The following is a 17,712-nucleotide window of genomic DNA, read 5'->3' as shown; positions in this document are numbered from 1 at the left end:
GACCCCAAATAAGCAGGTGGAGAAGAAGCCTCCGGGCCCCTCCGTGTTCCCCACGGGAGAGCAATGGCCCTTCGGAGCCCTTCTGGAAGCCGCACCCCGCCCAAGCCGCTGGGTCCGCCGCGAGCCTCCGCCCCTTCCTCCGTCTCCAGGTGGCGGCGCGGCGGGGGGGCGAGCTGGAGCGGGAGCCGGCGCGCAGGCCGAGCGCGCCACGCCCCCGCCGGTCCCTGGTCCCTGCCGCCGCCGCTCCGCCGTCCTTCCCTCCCGTCCGCCGGCGTCGGGCTCAGCCGGGCCGGACGGAGCCGCGGCCTGGCCTCCGGCACCGGGACCCGAGAGAGGTGAGTGCGCTGGGCGGCTCGGGTGGGGCCTGGACAGCTCGCGGGCGGCGCAGGGGACCACCGACCTTCAGCAAGGCCGGGCCCGCCCCCTCCTGGGACAGAAGATTCCAAATCCAGTCTCGGATAAAGGCCTCTGGGGGGAGTGGAGAGGGGGAAGGGCCGGGAGGGAGGTCCCTGTCATTCCAGGGTACAAATTGATGGTGCTTTGGGGTCCCCCTCGCAGAGGGTGTGCCGCAAGGGTGGCTTTTGGGGCGCTGCGGGCCAGAGGGGGCTGCCCTGCCCTGCCCAGGGCCCCTGGAGGCGGATCTGCAAGTCCAACACCGTCCAAATCCCCTGGGGACGTGCCCTGCCCCTGGGTACCTGCAGGCAGGTCCAGGGGAGAGCACTGGGGGAGAAGCCCAAAGACCCAGTCCCAGGCTGGGCGCTTTCCCGAGGGGGAGGAGGGTAGGGGGACTCCTATCTACTGAACGCCTGCTGGTGCCTAACTGTGTCAGATGATCCCTCCATCCATTCTAGACTTGAGCAAATGGGCCCTCAGCTCCGCGGTCGTCTCAGGTAGAGGGAGCTGTCTCTGCCCAGACAGCTCACACTATAGCTGGGGAGACAGACTGTAATTCAAGAAGTAAATGGGGGGAGGTCCGCCTTGCTTCTCCTTCTTGCCCCAAAAGACTAAGCTGACTGAGGGAGCACCTGCCCCCAGCAGTACAGCCCTGGACTAGTTAGCAACCCCCACACCCCCGCCATCAGTGCTCACAAGGGCCCCTTCTGTATCCACACACCAGTCACTAGGAGGATTCCCAGGATACCTGCTAGTCCCCTTGCAGGTTTCAGTTGAGGAGTCATCTCTTCCAGGAAGGCTACCCTGACTGCCCTGCTCTTGATCAGGTGCTTTTGTATGTTGGACTCCCACAGTGTGGCTCCTCCTGCCACATCATCCTCCAATCACAGCTGTTATCAGAGTATTGTAATTGCTGTGTCAATCCCAGCTTTCCCTTCTAAATCAGAGTTTCAAAAACTCAGCCATTCAAGTTCCATTTTATTATATGCATGATGTTTTTCTATGAATATTTTACTTTGGAGACTGGGTTGCTGCAGAACTTCTATTCAGGGAATAGAAACTTGAAACTTGCCATCACTATTTTCCGATCTCCCCTGTGCTCCTCAACAGCTTCTTGGGCAGAGTCCATCACTTGTTTTGGTACCTTGGATACAAACCCTGATACCTCAGAATGACCCCTGGGGTCCCCAACTGAAGACAAAGAGGGTCTAAGAACCCACATTCTAAAGAGAGGTCAAGGCCCAAGGCCCCTCCTTCTCCACTCCTCCAGGGCCTGGCTGCCTCGGTGTGTTGGGGACGGGAGGGAGAGGGACAGGAGTTTGTGTCCCATGATGCAGCTTTCCACCACTGAGATCCTCTTGCCCTGGGTCATCTCTTCTCACTGTCTAGCCTGCGCTGGCCCTGCTGCCCCCTGTGTGGCTCCTCAGGGGCACAAGGCAGAGTTCCTCAGAGGTTCCTTGCTGGCCAGCTCCCGCCCCCATCGGACAGCCCTCCTGGGAGCTGTCAGCTCTTTCCTCCTCATCCACTCAGCCACATAACCCTGTGTGACAGTTGCAGGGCGTGTAGGTCACTCACTGTCCACTGGCTGCCTCCTGTCTCTCTCCAGGTTGCTTTTCTTCCTGTCCAAAAAGGCACACTGAGCCGATTAGCACATCCCTTGCCTAAGCAGGCCCTGTCCCCTGGGCTCCTCTCCCTGCAGCAGCCGTCCACCCCGCAGCTCTAGGAGAATTCTCCTGCAGAATCTCATAGCCAGTCGGTGCGCACCTCAGATCCCAATTCCCACTCCCCCCTCCCCAGTACTGAGCGTGTGTGTGTGTGTGTGTGTGTGTGTGTGTGTGTTGGGGGTGGGGATTAGAATGGGGAGGTCCTGAAGGAGTGGTCAGACCCATCACTGAGGGACGCTGCCTTCAACTGGACCCCAGTGGTCAACTCCAGGGCAAGAGGAAGAACCCCCAACTCATGGTTCTAATATACTTAAATACACTTATTTTTAATAAAATTTTAATAGAAATTGTGATCTACTCCCAGAAGTGGAAAATCAGTGCCCCCTGCCACAAAAGGAAGGTAATTAAACAAATAAAAACAAGGAAAACCAAGCCGTGGTATGAAACTTTAATTAGCACCTGTTGCCTGCAGAATATGCCTGAGGCTGGCTCTCTAGGTTACAAAGGGAGATTAGCAAGAATTAAAGTGGTGCTTGAGACATAATGGCACCCACCTGAGACTTTATCCTTAGTGTGATAAAATGGATTAGGACAGAATTGGACTGGGAATAACAAACTTTTATGGCTAAACTCCTATCAGTCAGCACCTGCTGAGTGCAGAGCACCACACAGAGCCCAAAGCAATAAAGAACAAACCTTCAGTTCATCCTGTGATGAAGGGTCACTTCCTCCAGGAAGCCCACCCTGATGCGCCCCTTTGTACAAGCCATACCTCCTGCTGTAAGGCTTTTCGTGTTTTATTATAATGGCATATTGGCTTCCACCAGGTCTGTCTCACTCACTTCACTGTCCAGGTACCCCCTGCAGGGCCTGGAGCACAGGTGTTGAATGAACAGATGAATGAATAATGAATGAATAACTAGGCTGACCTCCTTGACTTTGGTCCCACGGGGCTGCTTCCAGTAATGCCTTACCTTCCTCCTCCTCCTCCTCGCTGTCCAAACCCCACACCCTCCATCCTTCCAGGCCCTGCTGAGGGTTCAGCTTCTCCAGGAGGCCTTGTTCAACCCACTGAGCCTGCCCTGAGCTCTCTTGCCCCTGAATAGTCCCTCCCTGGCTGTGCCTATGCCCAGGGGACATTCGGTTCCAGGGTCCAGTGTGTCCCCACACATCCAGAAGGAAAGCAGTATGGGTGACACCACAGGTACTCAATAACTACCGTGGAGTGACTCAACAGAGTGCCTCCTTCAAAGATGCGGCTGTGTTGGGTCTCGGCAGCTGTATTGAGTTCCCTGTTGCTGCTGTAACAAACTACCACAAACTCAGAGGCTTCCGACAACACAAGTTGATTATCTTACAATTCTGGAGGTCAGAAATGGGATTCCTGGCTGAGTTCCTCTGTGGAGGCTGTAGGAGAAAATCCATTTCATTGCCTCTTTCACCTTCTAGAAGCCGCCTGCATTTCTTGGCTCAGGGCCAACTTCCATCTTCAAAGCCAACAATGGCTGGTGTCTCTCACCCTACATCATCCTGACGCTCTCCTTCATCTGCCTCCATCTTTCACCCTTGTGATGACATTGGGCCCACCTGGATAGCCCAGGATAATCTCCCCATCTCCAGATCCTTCATCACATCTGCAAAGTCCCTTTTCCCATGTAAGGCAACATATTTACAGGTTCCAAGGATTAGGACATGGGCATCCTTGACAGAGGCCACTGTTCTGGCTACCACAACAGCTGTCCCGTGGTAGTCTGAGGGCACTGTGGCTGGTGGTATAATAACAATAGCTGACATTTACCGAGCCCTGCGCTGTGCCAGGAACTGTTGGGAGCACATTACACAACATTCTGTGAGGTAGGTGCCATTCTTATCAGCCTCACTTCACAGATGAGGCCCTAAGAGGTTAAATAACTTGGCAAGTGGCAGAGCTGGGGTTTGAACCCAGGCTGTCTGGCTCCAAGGAACATCTCCTAATTTTGAGGCTACACGGCTTCTCTGGCACCATTATACCCCCAGGACACTAGCCAACAGCCCGGGAGCAGGCCAGGCAAGTTCTGAAGCCCAACACAGAGGGAGAATTTTCGCCAAGATTTTCTGGGTGAGACCCCATATAGGCTACGAATTGTTTGCCAGTCGTCTCTCATTTCAGCCCTTTCTCACCATCCTACCACCCACACCCCATCAGAGGCACCTGAGCTTATCCAGGGAAGCTGAAGGGAGCTTCCAAGTGTTCCTTTTAGGGGCTCCGGACAAGTAAGTCTGGAAGAGTTCAGGGAATCTGAGCCGGAGGGGCACACATAAGGCTTCCGCAGGCACTGGATGAAGAGGGTGTCCTAACATTTAGTGAGCACCCACTAAAGGCAGGCATAGTTGTAAGAGATTTATTCTTATTAACTCATTTAATACAACAACCCTGTGAGGTACTGTTATCCCCATTTCACAGATCAGGAAACTGAGGCACAGAGAGGTCATGTGACTTTCTGAGGTCACACAGCCAGTGTGAAGAGCCACAATTTGATCCATTCTCCATAAGCAAGAGAACGAAGGAAGAGGCTGGTCAAACCCAGCCTGGCCTGGCACACCCGACTTCGGTCAGCCAAACCCTCTTTTGTGCCTTCCCAGCATAACCTACTGTCTTTGCACCTGCTAGGCTGGGCTCCTGCTTTCTGTGTCAACCAGATTTATATTTCATACTTACACCCATCTCCATTATTAACCCCATTTTCAAGAAGAAACTGAGCCTCCGAGAGGCTAACTTGCCAGAGCTCTTAACAACCAGAGCACAACAGATACGGGATTTGAACCCAGAGATTCAGATGCTACTGCATCTCCCAACTGCCTCAGCCTGAGAAGCCCAGCCTGAAGTCCTCCTCCAGGAGTCCGCAGCCTAGCCAGGAACACGACACGGGTTCCCCAGCTCTCCAGGTGTGTGTGCTCATGCTTCACCTGGACTTGAGCTCAGAGTTTCCTGCCTTTGGGTGTCCACCTTAGTCACACTCTGTCTGAGAGCCCACAGATTATCTGAGTGGGAGCGGAAACACTGTGGCGTTAGGTCAGTTGTCTGATTAATCAGCTCAGGCCCGAGCCTGCTGGAGTGTGGTTGATGCCAGAAAAGATAATTTTCAGAAAAACCAGCTCCTTGTTGCCTGAAACCATCGTGGGAGTTGCTTGACTCAGCAGTGGCAAGTATTTCTCAAAAAGAAAATTGTCCACCTGAATGAGGAACTAGGAAGCGCTCAGTGACAGGAAGTCCAGGACAGGGGAATCTGCTAGAGGAGGCCTGGGGCTGAGCGGTGCCAGAGATGAGCTGGCGCTGGAGCCGAGTGAGGAAGTAGGGACTCATTCCGTCGTTTGGGGGATAAGGAGAGATTTCCTGTGAGTCTGGCCAGCTGTGCTAGTTGGAAGAATGAACCGGAAAAACAGTAGTGTTTTAAAGTAGATAATCCGTGTGCCTTGTGAAATATGCACACATCCTTCCATTAGTGTGAGTTCGCCGTGTAGATGCATCTGGCGACATCCACTTCTGCATCAGAGTCCCAGTGGGAAGCAGAGGCCACTCAGGTGGGGTGACTGGGGATAGGTTAACACAGGGGTGGTTTTCAAGGGTGTGGGTAGGGTTAAGGGGATCAACACAGGATGGTGCAGCACCTCGGGACTAGCATCTCTGGGGAGCTGTTACTGTCCCCAGGCCTGGAGGAGGAAGGAGAGAGATTCCAACAGGAGCAGACGACTTCAGTAAAGAGAGGCAGCCAGCCGGAAGCAACACCGGCTGGGGGATAAATACACCCCCAGCCCCACTCCCCAGCCATCCTCTGATCCCAGTGAGTGCTTCCCCTTGGCCAAACCCAACAGAAGCCGGAGGGCAAGGGCACCCTGTGATACAGTCAGTAGAGTAGGTGGAGAAGGGTGAAGGGTGGATCTGGGTGGGCCAATAAAAAGTCCTCCACACACTTCCAGCCTCAGGCAACAAGCTTCCATCCTTTCCATCAGCTGCCATTTCTGAGCTCCTGCTATGTGCCTCCTCAGGCTTGACACCGGTAAAATGCAAATGCCAAGACCAAAACCCCACAAGAGACTGGAAAAGAAGAAATGGACGTAATTGTCACTTGCGCCGGGTATGGAGAAATTCTGACCACGTCTCCAGAGCCCAGCCCAATGTGGGAGAGGATTTCTGTGGGCGAGAAAGAGTTAGTGCAGCATTTCAAATCAGCATTCCATGAGCATGGGCCATAATTTACCATTCTCTAGGTCCCGAAAGGTTCTGGAAAACAATACATGCTTCATGTTAACTGAATAAGCTGTTTGTTGTTTATATGGCCAATGCCAGATTTCGTTACAAATTCTGCTGGCCCTGCCAAGGACTGGACATCTTGACACCAAGAGGCACAGCAAAGTCTAGCCAAAAGGTGACTTTGCAGGCAGTGCAATGAATCTCTTTGCTTCTCCAAATCTAGCATTTTCTTAGGAAGAACATAGCCAGAGATGCCAACGCTCTATTCCACAGGCCAATTCTGGATCTTTAAGTAAGTGGTATAGGTACCATGCTGTTCCGTCTCTAAAAAATGAAGTGTCAGTCAAAATAGAGTTTGTTTTAATTGAAGACTGTTTAGACTGTGGAAGGTTCTAGATATGTTTGGACATCTGTAAACAGAGACTGAGGGCTAGAAAAAGAGAGGCAGGGAGAGAGGAACACCAAGTACTGCCACACGGCCCCAACTCCAGAGGCCACCACCTGATAGGTTACAATGTGTACGGGCCCACCCTTGGAACTGTGCAATATGGCATCCCTGGCAGGATTCACTTGGTAATAAACTTTCTACACGGCAGGCACTGTACCCCCTGAGAGTCCGAGTCCTGGATCTAGCAACTGATGACGGACTTCAACAGCCCGCTTCTCTCCGGGAGGGATAGGATGAGGCAGAACGTAATTGCTGCAGGAAGCAGCTTCGCGGGTGGGACTCCATTCAAGTCCTGGCTCAGACACTCAGAACTGAGTGGCCTTAGGCAATTCACTGAACCTCAGTTTCCTGATCTGCAAAATGCAGAGAATAAAACTGCAGTAAACATTCAAAAGATAAGAGCTATATTTAAAGGGGTATTTGGAGTGTACAATAATAACAGCTAACATCTGTTGAACGCTAATAAGTGCTGGGTGTTGAGCTAAGGGCTTTACTTGATTTAACTCATGCAATCATCTCAACCTCTTTTTTTTTGTTTTAACGTCTTTATTGGAGTATAATTGCTTTACAATGGTGTGTTAGTTTCTGCTGTATAACAAAGTGAATCAGTTATACATATATCCCCATATCTCCTCCCTCTTGCGTCTCCCTCCCACCCTCCCTATCCCACCCCTCTAGGTGGACACAAAGCACCGAGCTGATCTCCCTATGCTATGTGGCTGCTTCCCACTAGCTATATTTCCGTGTCCCCATTTCACACACAAAGAACCTGGCACAGAGAAGTTAAGGGATTTGTCCAAGGTCACCCTACTGTCAGGTAGCAGAGCTGAAATTCAAACTCCGGAATTCAGGCACTCTGGATTTGGTCCAAGCCAAACTCTTAACAACTACTTTCAGTATGGCAATCTTTAAAAAGTATCTTTTGGGCTTCCCTGGTGGCGCAGTGGTTGAGAGTCCGCCTGCCGATGCAGGGGACACGGGTTCGTGTCCCGGTCCGGGAAGATCCCGCATGCCGCGGAGCGGCTGGGCCCGTGAGCCATGGCCGCTGAGCCTGCGCGTCCGGAGCCTGTGCTCCGCAACGGGAGAGGCCACGACAGTGAAAGGCCCGCGTACCGAAAAAAAAAAAAGTATCTGTGCATTTTTATGGCATGAATATAGTTAATCCAGAAAACTCCATTTATGAAGATTTTGCAAGGAGGAATTTCAAAATGAGGACCAGCAGAAGAGGCTGTTGCGGCCTGTGAGAAGAGCTCGCTGGGAGGTTGCTGGGCATGTGCCCAGCAGGAAAAGCAAAATGCCCTGCCTCCCCCTGCTCCCTCGGCCTCTCCTTCCAGGGTATCTTCTGCCCACCTGCCCACTGTCCATTTCCTTCCAGAGACTCACCTAGCAGCCCCATCACAAAGTGTGGAGCTTTGAGGTGCCCAGAAGAGTCAGCAGAAGGTGAGCCATCAATCTGCCTCTTTACCTTCCTACCTGCACTCCAGCCGCCCTCTAGCCCTAACCCCTGACGTCTGTCCTGACAACCAGCCACACAAGCTTCTGCAGACTCCTGCAGCACCCAGTCCCAGACACTCGCTTCGCAAACAGGAATAGGGCGCCTGGCTCTGAGCCCGGCACTGGACCCGGAATGAGGGTCCTGTAGAGGGGTAGCTGTGGGCCAGTGACCCCAGTGGGCAGTGCAGAGAATGCTGGGAAGGGAGCTAAGGGACCAGGGAGGGGGCTCAGCACGAATTGCCTGGGACGACCAAGAAGGCTTGTTAGGGGAGGTGACGTTCACGTCTTAAAACCGCGGCGAGAGTTCCGGAGATGGGGGCAGGAGGCCTTCTGAGTGGAGACGGACACAGGAGGTCAGGTGTGCAGGTGTGAAAGAAGATGCTGAGGGTAGAGCAAAGGGTGGCTCGGGCTAGGATGCAGGTGGTGATGAGGGCTCTGGACTCACCTGCTTGGGTTTGAATCTCATGGCCTCTACTTATTACCTGTGTGACCTTGGGCAGGTTACTTGACTTCTCTGTGCCTCATTCCCCCATGTGTAAAATGGGGATAATAATAGTATGCTGAGGATCAAATGAGTTCATGCGTTTAAGTGCTCAGAACAGTGCTTGGCACACAGTACGTACTCAGACACTCAGAGCTGTGACTATCGTTAGTGATTTTGTCTGTGAGCTTGTGGGGCAGAGGGCCCTAAAGCCTCCTTGCATTCTCAGCAAAACCGTTAGGAGGTCCCCTATGCTGTCCCTGGCCACCTCTGCTGCAGGCCCACTCAAGCCTTGGGAGGCACCCCAGCAGGGATCCAGGAGACAGCAAACCTAAGTGCAGACCCACCTCACTGCCCATTGCCCCCTCCCCCCACCCCCGGGCTCGGCACCGAGGTCCAGCAACGGGGAGAGGCGGAGAGAGGCCCTGACAGCAACAGGACACTGCATCTGCTGAGTGGCTACTGATGTGCTGGTGCTGGGGACACAGAGGTGAACGGTACCGAAAGGTCGCTTCACGGACTCTCCTTACCTAGAGGTTCTGATGTGGCTGGAGAAGGACCCTGGTCCTTTTGCAGACACGCCCAGAGTGAGCCCACACTGGCAGCTCCGGATCCTGTCCCCGGGACCCAGGAGAGCTGGACCTCCAAGCCGGGTCTGCGCCACTTTCAGCGGCTCTTACTGGCCGGCGCCTAGCCTGTGGACTGTGATCACCGCGAAAGGCAGGGCGCTGACGGGCAGGGCTGGGTGTGCCCGAGGGGGACGGGAGGAATGGGGGGAGGGGTCGGGAATCGGGACACATTGTGGCTCCGTGTTCCGAAGAGGAGGAGGGGAGTCTGGCCGGGAAGCGGGCCGCCAGCGTCCGCAGACCACCCTGGCCGGCAGCCCGAGGACGCGGTGTCCACCCCGCTGGCCGCGCGCCGGCCGTAGGAGGGACGCGGGCGACGCGCGGGGTGACTGCGGCCGGCGCCCCGGCCTCTCGTCGCGCAGGTACGTGCCCCCCCCAACCCCAGGGCCAGTCTTCTTCCTCTCGCCACCGTGGTGCGGGCAGCGGCCGGCCCTGGTCCCCAGCATCCAGCTCCGCGCCTTCCCCCGCGCGGCCCCGCCAGCACGCGGCGACGGTGCGGGCACCCGGCCCCAGGTGCGGGCGGGGCGGGCGCCGGGAGCGGGCCCAGCAGGTGCGTGACGGCGGCGGGCAGGCGCGGCAGCGGCGAGGCGGCCGGGCGGGATGTCTTCGCCTGCGGTTGCCGCCGGGTTTAGCAACCACCCACTTGGCTGGCACCGTGGCCACCTGGTAATTACTTCCCTTCCCCGCCCCCCCAAAAAAAGTCAGACAGCTAACTCTTCTCCTCCTAGAGCTCGAATGCACAGGTGATCCAGAGATGCCGTGTGGGCCAGGCTTTCCTTGCCCCAAATCTGCCCGGTCCCTCTCACACGAAGGGCAGCTCATTAGGCACACGGCGGGATTACAGGGGCCAGAATAAGACCCCCTGCCACCGGGGGAGGGGAAAGCTTCCGTGATTGGACAGAGGAGCGCGGGTGGGGTGGCTGGTTGGCAGCCCCCCCACCCTGCCCCCGCCCACCTGCAATCAAGCGGGCCCAGGTAATCCTGAAGCTGGAGAACAGACAACCGCGGGGAAGGCTCTTTGGGGTTTAGCGGTGGGCAGAGGAGAAAGCGCTGACTTGGAGCCAGAGGCTGTGTGGCTTTGGGCAGGTCACTTGCTGTGGCTGGGCCTCTGTTAAATGGAGATTAATACTGGCCACGCCACTTCACAGAGGGCTTGTGGGACAAAAGAGATGTGGGAATGGTCTGAAACTCTACAAAGCTGAGATGATATGGTTAGGTTTGGCTTCAACCCCCATGCCCACCAACACGCATACGCTTCCGAAAGAAGGAATGAGGGAAAAGAATTCCTGAGCCTAACAGAGGAAGCACGGCTGGAGCAATGTGGTTGCTTTAGACTATATAGATTAGAGTATCTGTACTCGAGAGCCTAGTTCCAGAACCAGATGGCTTGGGTTCAAATCTGGACTCTAACACCTAGAGCTATTACCTTGGGCAAGTCACATACCCTCTTTTAAGCCTCAGTATCACCATCTGTGAAATGGGCATGATAATAGAGTATACCTCCTAGAGCATGAGATCATGCAGGTAAAGATCTTGCCCTAAAAGCCTTGCAGTGTCCCCTAAATATTAGTTCTGAGTATTCTTGTTATTACTATTATGTTGCACCCTTCTGGGTACAGGACACACTGTACGGAAAGAAGACTGGTCTAACAGCAAACAAAGAGTGAAAAACAGAGTTTCATCTTTCCTATCTGGCTGCTCTCAAACAAGATGCCTTACCTCTCTGACCCTTAGTATCGCATGGGAAAAATGGAGACTATTACACTCATCTCACACAGTGTGATAAGCCCTCATGTGATTTTGGAGGAAAAAAAACCAAAAAAACTTTTGTTCCAGTTATCTTTTGTTACATCACAAACCACTTCAAAAGATAGTAGCTTAAAATAGCTCAGCTGTTTTGCTCATGAATCTGCAATTTGGTCAGGGCTCCGTGGGGATAGCTTATCTCTACTTGCAGCATTAGCTGAGATGACCCAGCTGGGGCTGGAGGGTCTTTCTCCAAAATCACACACTCGTGTGGTAATCCAGTTGACCCTGGCTGGCAGCTGGGGCTGTCGCCCAGGGTCTAGGTTCTTCTCAATGTGGGCCTGTCTGAGGCTACTTGGGCTTCCTCACAGCATGGCACCTAGGTTTCAAGAGCAACTATCCCAAGAGACAGGAAGTAGGAGCTGCCAGTGTCTTTAGACCTGGACTCAGAAGCTGATACAGTGTGGCTTCCACTTTATTTTATTTGTCAGGTAGTCACAGAGCCCACCTAGGTTCAAGGGCAGGGGACTTATACCCCACCTCTCCATGAGAAGATTAGCAAAGAATTTCCAACCATCTTGAACCCACTACAACTCAAAAGCCTTTCCTTTTCCTTTTTTTTTTTTTTCTGGGTGCCATGGTAACAAATTAATTAATCTTGGCAGGGGACATAGGTTTTCTCCTAGGAGAAGACCAGCAGAGATACAAATATCCATGGCTAGGGCCTTATCACAGAGCTTGTTTGGTCAGGATCAGTTTCTCTGGGTCTGATTCTGGACTGAGGGAGCAGGCGTGCAACATGGCAGCTCCTCTAGGGTCTGTTTTCTTGGAACCTCTGAGGCTTCAGTCATCAGCTCTGCCAACCCCATGCCTTTCAAACAAGAGGGAGAAGCCAGAGAGAGTAATTTGAATTCAGAAAACTAGATTTTAGCAGGTGGCCCAGGCTGAATGTAATGAGCATCTCTATAGCTCTTACTCACTGGGGAAGTCTGTTTCTCAAGAGGGTTGCTGCCCGGGTGTTTGGAGTGATTGCTGTCAGACATTATTCGGTTATTAATTGATAGGTTGGAAGCACTCTGGGGCTGGAGGCAGGAGGCTGGTGGGGGTGGCAGGTGGGGAGGGGGGTTGCCTTGGCAACCTTGGGGCCTGTGGTTGGTGCCCTGGCCTCAGAGCAGGAAGGATGCCCCAGACAGCTCAGACCTTCTCAGACAGACCACAGAGTCTCCAAAGAGATACCACAGTCTGTCAGGCTTCTGCTGTAATGCATTTTCACATGTGGCCACCCACCCACATGCCCTCAGAGTCAACCCTCTTCCTGTTGCCTCATCCCATATCCTGACAGCCTCCCCCAGTTTGTTAGCTCCTAACTTCAATTTCAGCCACACGGGCCTTCCAGGCGGGCTGCAGAAAGCAATGGAGTTTAGATTCATTTCTTCATTCAAATGTTCAACACGTTTTTGTTGTGCATTTTGGGCCAAACCACCTTCTCTCCAACAGAGAACAAAATAGACCCAGCTCCTTCTTCCTCGTGGAGCTTACTGTCCGGAGGGGGAGATGGGCATCGACACACCATCATACAAATTTCCGTGCACTGCATTGAGAATTATTAAAATACAGTTAATTCAGAACTTGACTTGAATCCCAGCGCTGCCACTTGCCAGCCCGGTGACCCTTGGTCTCTTCGGTGGTAAAGCTGGGATAATAATAATTTCCCTGCAGGATTGCTGTGACGCACCATCAAGACAGCTTGTGGAAGCACAGTGCCTTGTACGTTGAGGTAGCTCACAGCATGTAAGCACCCACCCCGTGCCCTAGTCCAGTGCCATTTGTCATTCGGATGTCACGGGCCACCTTCAGTCTGTATGAAGAGTCCTGGTCCCAGCTCCCTGGCCAGCTCGAGACTTCTGAGTGGTGAGGCCTTTGTGTTTGATCGCGCTGGCTGCCAAGATGGGAAGATGCAAGCAGAGGTCAGAGTGGTACAATGTGAGATGGACTCAGTCTGCCACTGCTGGCTTTGAAGATGGAAGGGGGCCACAAGCCAAGGAATGACAGAAACGTCTAGAAACCGGAAAAGGCAGGGAAATGGATTTCCCCCCATACCCTCCAGAAGAAATGGAAGCCTGCTGACACTTTGATTTTAGCCCAGCGAGACCCACTTTTGACGGCCAGACTGTAAGATAAGAAATGTGTGTTGTCTTACGCTGCTAAATGCTGTGGTAATTTGTTTCAGCAGCAACAGGAAACTAGTCAAGAGCCCTGTCTTTGGAGTCAAACAGCTCTGCAGTTTCCCTGCTGTGTGACCCCAGGCAAGATGCTGGCGCCCTCTGAGTCTCGTTGCCTTGCCTACAAAATAGGGTTGAGGTGGGGGTTAAAACAGGAAACATTTGGAAGGCGCTCAGCACGTGCTCCCAAAATGGCAATGACTTTGCTCCCTGATCCCAAGTTGCTCCCACCTCTTCTCTGACGCCACTTGGGAGAGCAGCAGTGCCAGGTACTTTGGGAGGTTCTCTGCTGGTCCTCCTCTGGGTTTTTAAAGCCATCCTAATTCACACCTGGCCACTTTGGAACTTGCAACAATGCGCGCCTCGCATCGGCTCCTCTGACGGAGGTGTGTGCTGATGTGTAAGGCCTGGGAAGGCCAAGGCCCGCGTTCAATGCGCAAGTCAGTGAAGGTCCCTGCAGTCAAACAGCAGACGGCTCGTGATGGGCATTTCTTGTATTTGTCAGAGCCCTTTGGGAGCCCCCAAGGCCTTTACCCCAACTAGCCCCAAATCAGTAGAGTACCCGTGGGGAATACAGTAGGACACCATAACAAACGTCCTACCAAGTTGGCCTGCCCATCCTTCACCCTGTCTCGGGAGACTCGGAGGGTGGGGCAGGACCGTCTGGCCCGAGGGAGTGGTATCATCGCCAGCGCCCCGCCATCCCAGTCCATCCGAGTTTCTAGTCCTTCCTTCCTGTTTTAGATTAAAGAAAAAAACCTTAGCACCGAAGTAGAACACAGTAAGGGTGTTCTTTTCTCTTCCTGAGTGGGCATTTCACAGAGGGCCTGGGCTAGCCGATTCAATGTCAGCTTCATCTCTCCCATCAGCAGTTCCAAAGGCCAAATAGGAAGGGAGGTGGAGGGGGTCCCTGGGCCTGGGGAAAGGGGGGGACACAGTGCCATCAGAGGTTCCCACAGGTACAGATGCTGATGGTGTAGACAGCCTGTGTGTGCGAGTCCTGTTAGGCTGGGCCGCCCTGTACAGAGAACCAGGGGTGTGCTCTTTGGTCGGTGTGTCCTGGGGGTAGCCAGGCATTCACCACTGAACCCATCCTGCACTCCTCCCCGCACAGCTCCTGTCCTTTCATATGGCATCAGGGAGAGCCCATAGACTTCTACACTCGGAAACAGCTTCTGGGGCTTCCCTGGCGGTTCAGTGGTTAAGACTCCGCTCTTCCGCTGCAGGGGGCACGGGTTCGATCCTGGTTGAGGAACTAAGTTCCCGCATGCCGCGCTGCACAGCCAAAAAAAAGAAAAAAGAGAAAATAGCCTCTATGTCTACAGGCACCACTGCATTGTAACAAGGCAGAGGCTTCTGGTGCAGCTGACAGAGGAGCATTTGCTTGAAGGCCCAGGCCCTGCAGAGGGGGATTTTTCCTGGGCCCCCTACCAAAACAGCCCCCCATCAGGACTGTAGTGATTCAGTCTCTGGAGGAGATGAAACCACAGATCACCCAACAAAATAGGGGCAATGCACATCCTCAGTGACCCCCCACTCATGGTGGACGTTGGCTTCCTGGCTCTAGCAACGTTCCTACAGTCAGCTTCCAAGGGGACACCTTGGAGGGAGGAGGTTAAGCCGAAATAGCGCCGCAGCCGATTTGGAGAATCACAGCTCTATCATTTAGCTGTAAGACCCTATCTAGAGCCTTTGCCCCTTTGGGCCTGAGTTTCCCCATCTGTAAAATGAGGCTGAGCCAGGTAACCTCCGGGGGTCCCGTCGGCCCTGCCGTGCTGAGGGAGTTTAGGAAAGAGTCCTGAGAGCCAGAAGACCCCATGAGGCCAGAGCCCCGTGCTGGCTCCCCGCTCTGGGCCACGCTGTTTAAAGACGCTGACGCTCGCCTTACTCACGACCCAGAGAATTCCTCTGATGCCGTAGCTCTGTTGGTCTGCAGAGCAGGATCCACCCGCCTCCACATCAGTGCTTCTCCTCCTGGCCGCCCTCTGGAATCGCCCAGAGAGCTTTTAAAAACACTGGCGCTGGCACCTTGTCTCCAGAGAGTGTGATTTAATTCATCTGGGGTGGGGCCTGGGCAATGGTGTTATTTTTTATAAGCTCCCCGGGTATTTGCTAATGTAGTTGTGACCCACTGACCCAGATGTTGGCTGCTAGCGGCTGAAGGGTGACTGCCCGGGGGTGGGAGTGGAAACAGCTTCCCCTGCCCCTGCTGATGTGCCATTGCTCTTGTGTCCATGGTACTTTCTAGTTATCTGAGTGTCAGCCTGTCTGGCTCAAGTCAGGATCCCTGGCTCAGGGGGTTCAACATCCTGTATCTCCTGGTGTCTTGTAGGTGCTCACGGGTGGTTGGATAGGAAGAATCAGGGTACCCTGCCCCTCCTGCATCCCCCAAGTCCCTGGGGTCCCTGCCCCTAGTTCAGGCTTTAGCATTTTCCGCAAGGTCTGGGGTGCGCGGGAAGGCAGGCCCGGGGTGCCTGGAGGGAGCTGTCCTGCCGCCCTCATCCTCTGGCTGGCAAGTGTTCCTCACAGCCACCCAGCCTGACACCAGATCTGAGTTCACATGATTCTGCCTCAGCTCAGGAATGGGCAGCCTCCAGCTGGGATTTTCTAGTCTGAGCTGGGAGGAGTGGCCGGCGGGAGATCGCAGGAGGGGGAGCTTGGGTCCTGGCTGCAGGGTCACCCGGCGGGGGGTCCGCCAGGGCTTGGCCAGGGGCGTTCAGTCTCCTCCCCGGGCCTCTGCGAGCCAGCGAGCACTGGGACGAAGCCGGCTCTTTGAGGTTTGAGGGCAGAGCTTTGCCGGGGCGGGCAGAGAGGACCCAGATCCCCTGAGGCTGCTGCTCCCTCACCTGGCGGCAACCACAGTCCCCTTCCTGGGGTCCGGACCCTGAGCAGGCGGGGGTCAGTCCAGCTGTTTCTAAACAGGATCATGACCCATGAGCGGCTCCGGAAATCAATTTAGCAGCTCACGCCCTTAAGAAAAACAAAATAGAGTGGAATGATCAGAGTGCATGACAAGTGGTAGGGTAAGTACTGCTCTGGGTCTATGTGTGTCTGTGTGTGTGATGTCTCTTTGTGCTGGTTACAATGACAAGTGCATTCCTCACTGTGGTCTGTGGTCAAAAGAGCTCAAAGGCAGCGAGTTGGTGCCTAGAAGCCTGGGTTCTGGATTCAGATTCACCCCCACTTACTGTATGAACTTGAGCAACTAGGTTAGCCTCTCTGGGCTTCAGATTCTATGAAATGGGTTCACAGTGTCAGCCCCATCGACTCACAGCAACTTAGTGAGCCCAGATGGGCTTGAACTCTGAGACCGTTATGAGGGCTTTAGAAATGAGGTTGTGTCCTTGCTGTTGCTGGATTGAGGCTATTTAGGGGAAAGCTGGGGACTAAGGGGAACATGCAGCCTGATTCTACTCCCACCCCAGATGGAAACATCAACAGCCTCTGAAAAGGGTACTTTTAGGAAATGAAACAGCCCTGTTTAAAGCATGTTTAAACACGCTGAGGAAACTCCCCAGCTCGGCGTGCTGGGGGTTCCCCTGAGCAGGGCCGCCCGGCCAGGGACTAACTGTGTGCGTGCCAGTGTGCCACGACCGGGAAGAGACGGGCGATAGATTAAACCACTGTTCATGTGGCAGCTGAACGGCACTGGCCACCTCTGCCTTCTGGTTTGGAATGTGCAGGCGGCTCCCAGCTTGAGTCAGAGGCCCTTCATGCCTTTGGGGAGCTTAACCGCTCTTGGATGTTCCAGTCCTCGGAGGCCTCTGTGCTGACGGGCGTTTGTCTAACAGTCTTGCTCTTAGTGCTGTGCTGCTTCCTGTGTAGTCTCCCGGTTTCTTAGCTGGATGATAAAATGAGGTAGATGCAGCAGCTCTGTGTTTTGATTCTTTGCCCCGATCCCCTCCACCTTGGGGATCCCAGCCCCAGGCACACAGTAGGTTTTCCTCCATGGGTGGTGAGGAAATGGTTGACCTGCCAGGTGCAGGGGGCTGGCCCAGGCCCAAGCCTGGTGGCCTCGTGGTGGCATATGTATGGACTGGAGCCTGGCAAAGCCTGGAGGTGAGGGTGGTCACTCTGTAACAACTGTGATGAACAGAAAGATAGCGCGGTGTGAAGGAAAGCGTGGACCAGTCTGAGTTCAAAACCTGGCCTACGTCGTAGCTGTGGAATTGTTGCCGAAAGCTCAGCTTCTCCGCACACCAGAGCCGAATCGCATCTTGGAGACAGAGTTTCGGGTGAAGTAGAAAAGGATAGCTTTATTGCTTTGCCAGGCAAAGGGGGACCCTGGGCAGGGGGGAGGGTCCCACCTCGAAAAACTATGTGTTCCAATCCCAGAGGATCTGATGAAGGGTTTTATAACAATGGTTCAAGGGTGGGATCTCCGACAAGATCAGGGTGTGCTTAGGG

General features: G+C 54.1%; 1 protein-coding gene across 1 annotated transcript in view; it reads left to right on the top strand.

Annotated features, from left to right (window-relative positions):
* Nucleotides 1-215: 215 nt before the first annotated feature.
* Nucleotides 216-17,712, top strand: part of GPR68 (G protein-coupled receptor 68) — a 25,765-nt gene continuing 8,268 nt past the window's right edge. Inside the window, exon 1 of the mRNA XM_029236320.1 lies at nucleotides 216-335. The gene's annotated coding sequence lies outside the window, so the exon portion shown is untranslated. The remainder of the gene's footprint in view (nucleotides 336-17,712) is intronic.

Source organism: Monodon monoceros, unplaced genomic scaffold, assembly GCF_005190385.1.
Source record: "Monodon monoceros isolate NGI ecotype Baffin Bay Population unplaced genomic scaffold, NGI_Narwhal_1 Super_Scaffold_21, whole genome shotgun sequence".
NCBI classification, from domain to species: Eukaryota; Metazoa; Chordata; class Mammalia; order Artiodactyla; family Monodontidae; genus Monodon; species Monodon monoceros.
The sequence above is the reverse complement of the archived record's forward strand: the minus strand, read 5'-3'. Positions and strand labels throughout refer to the sequence as shown.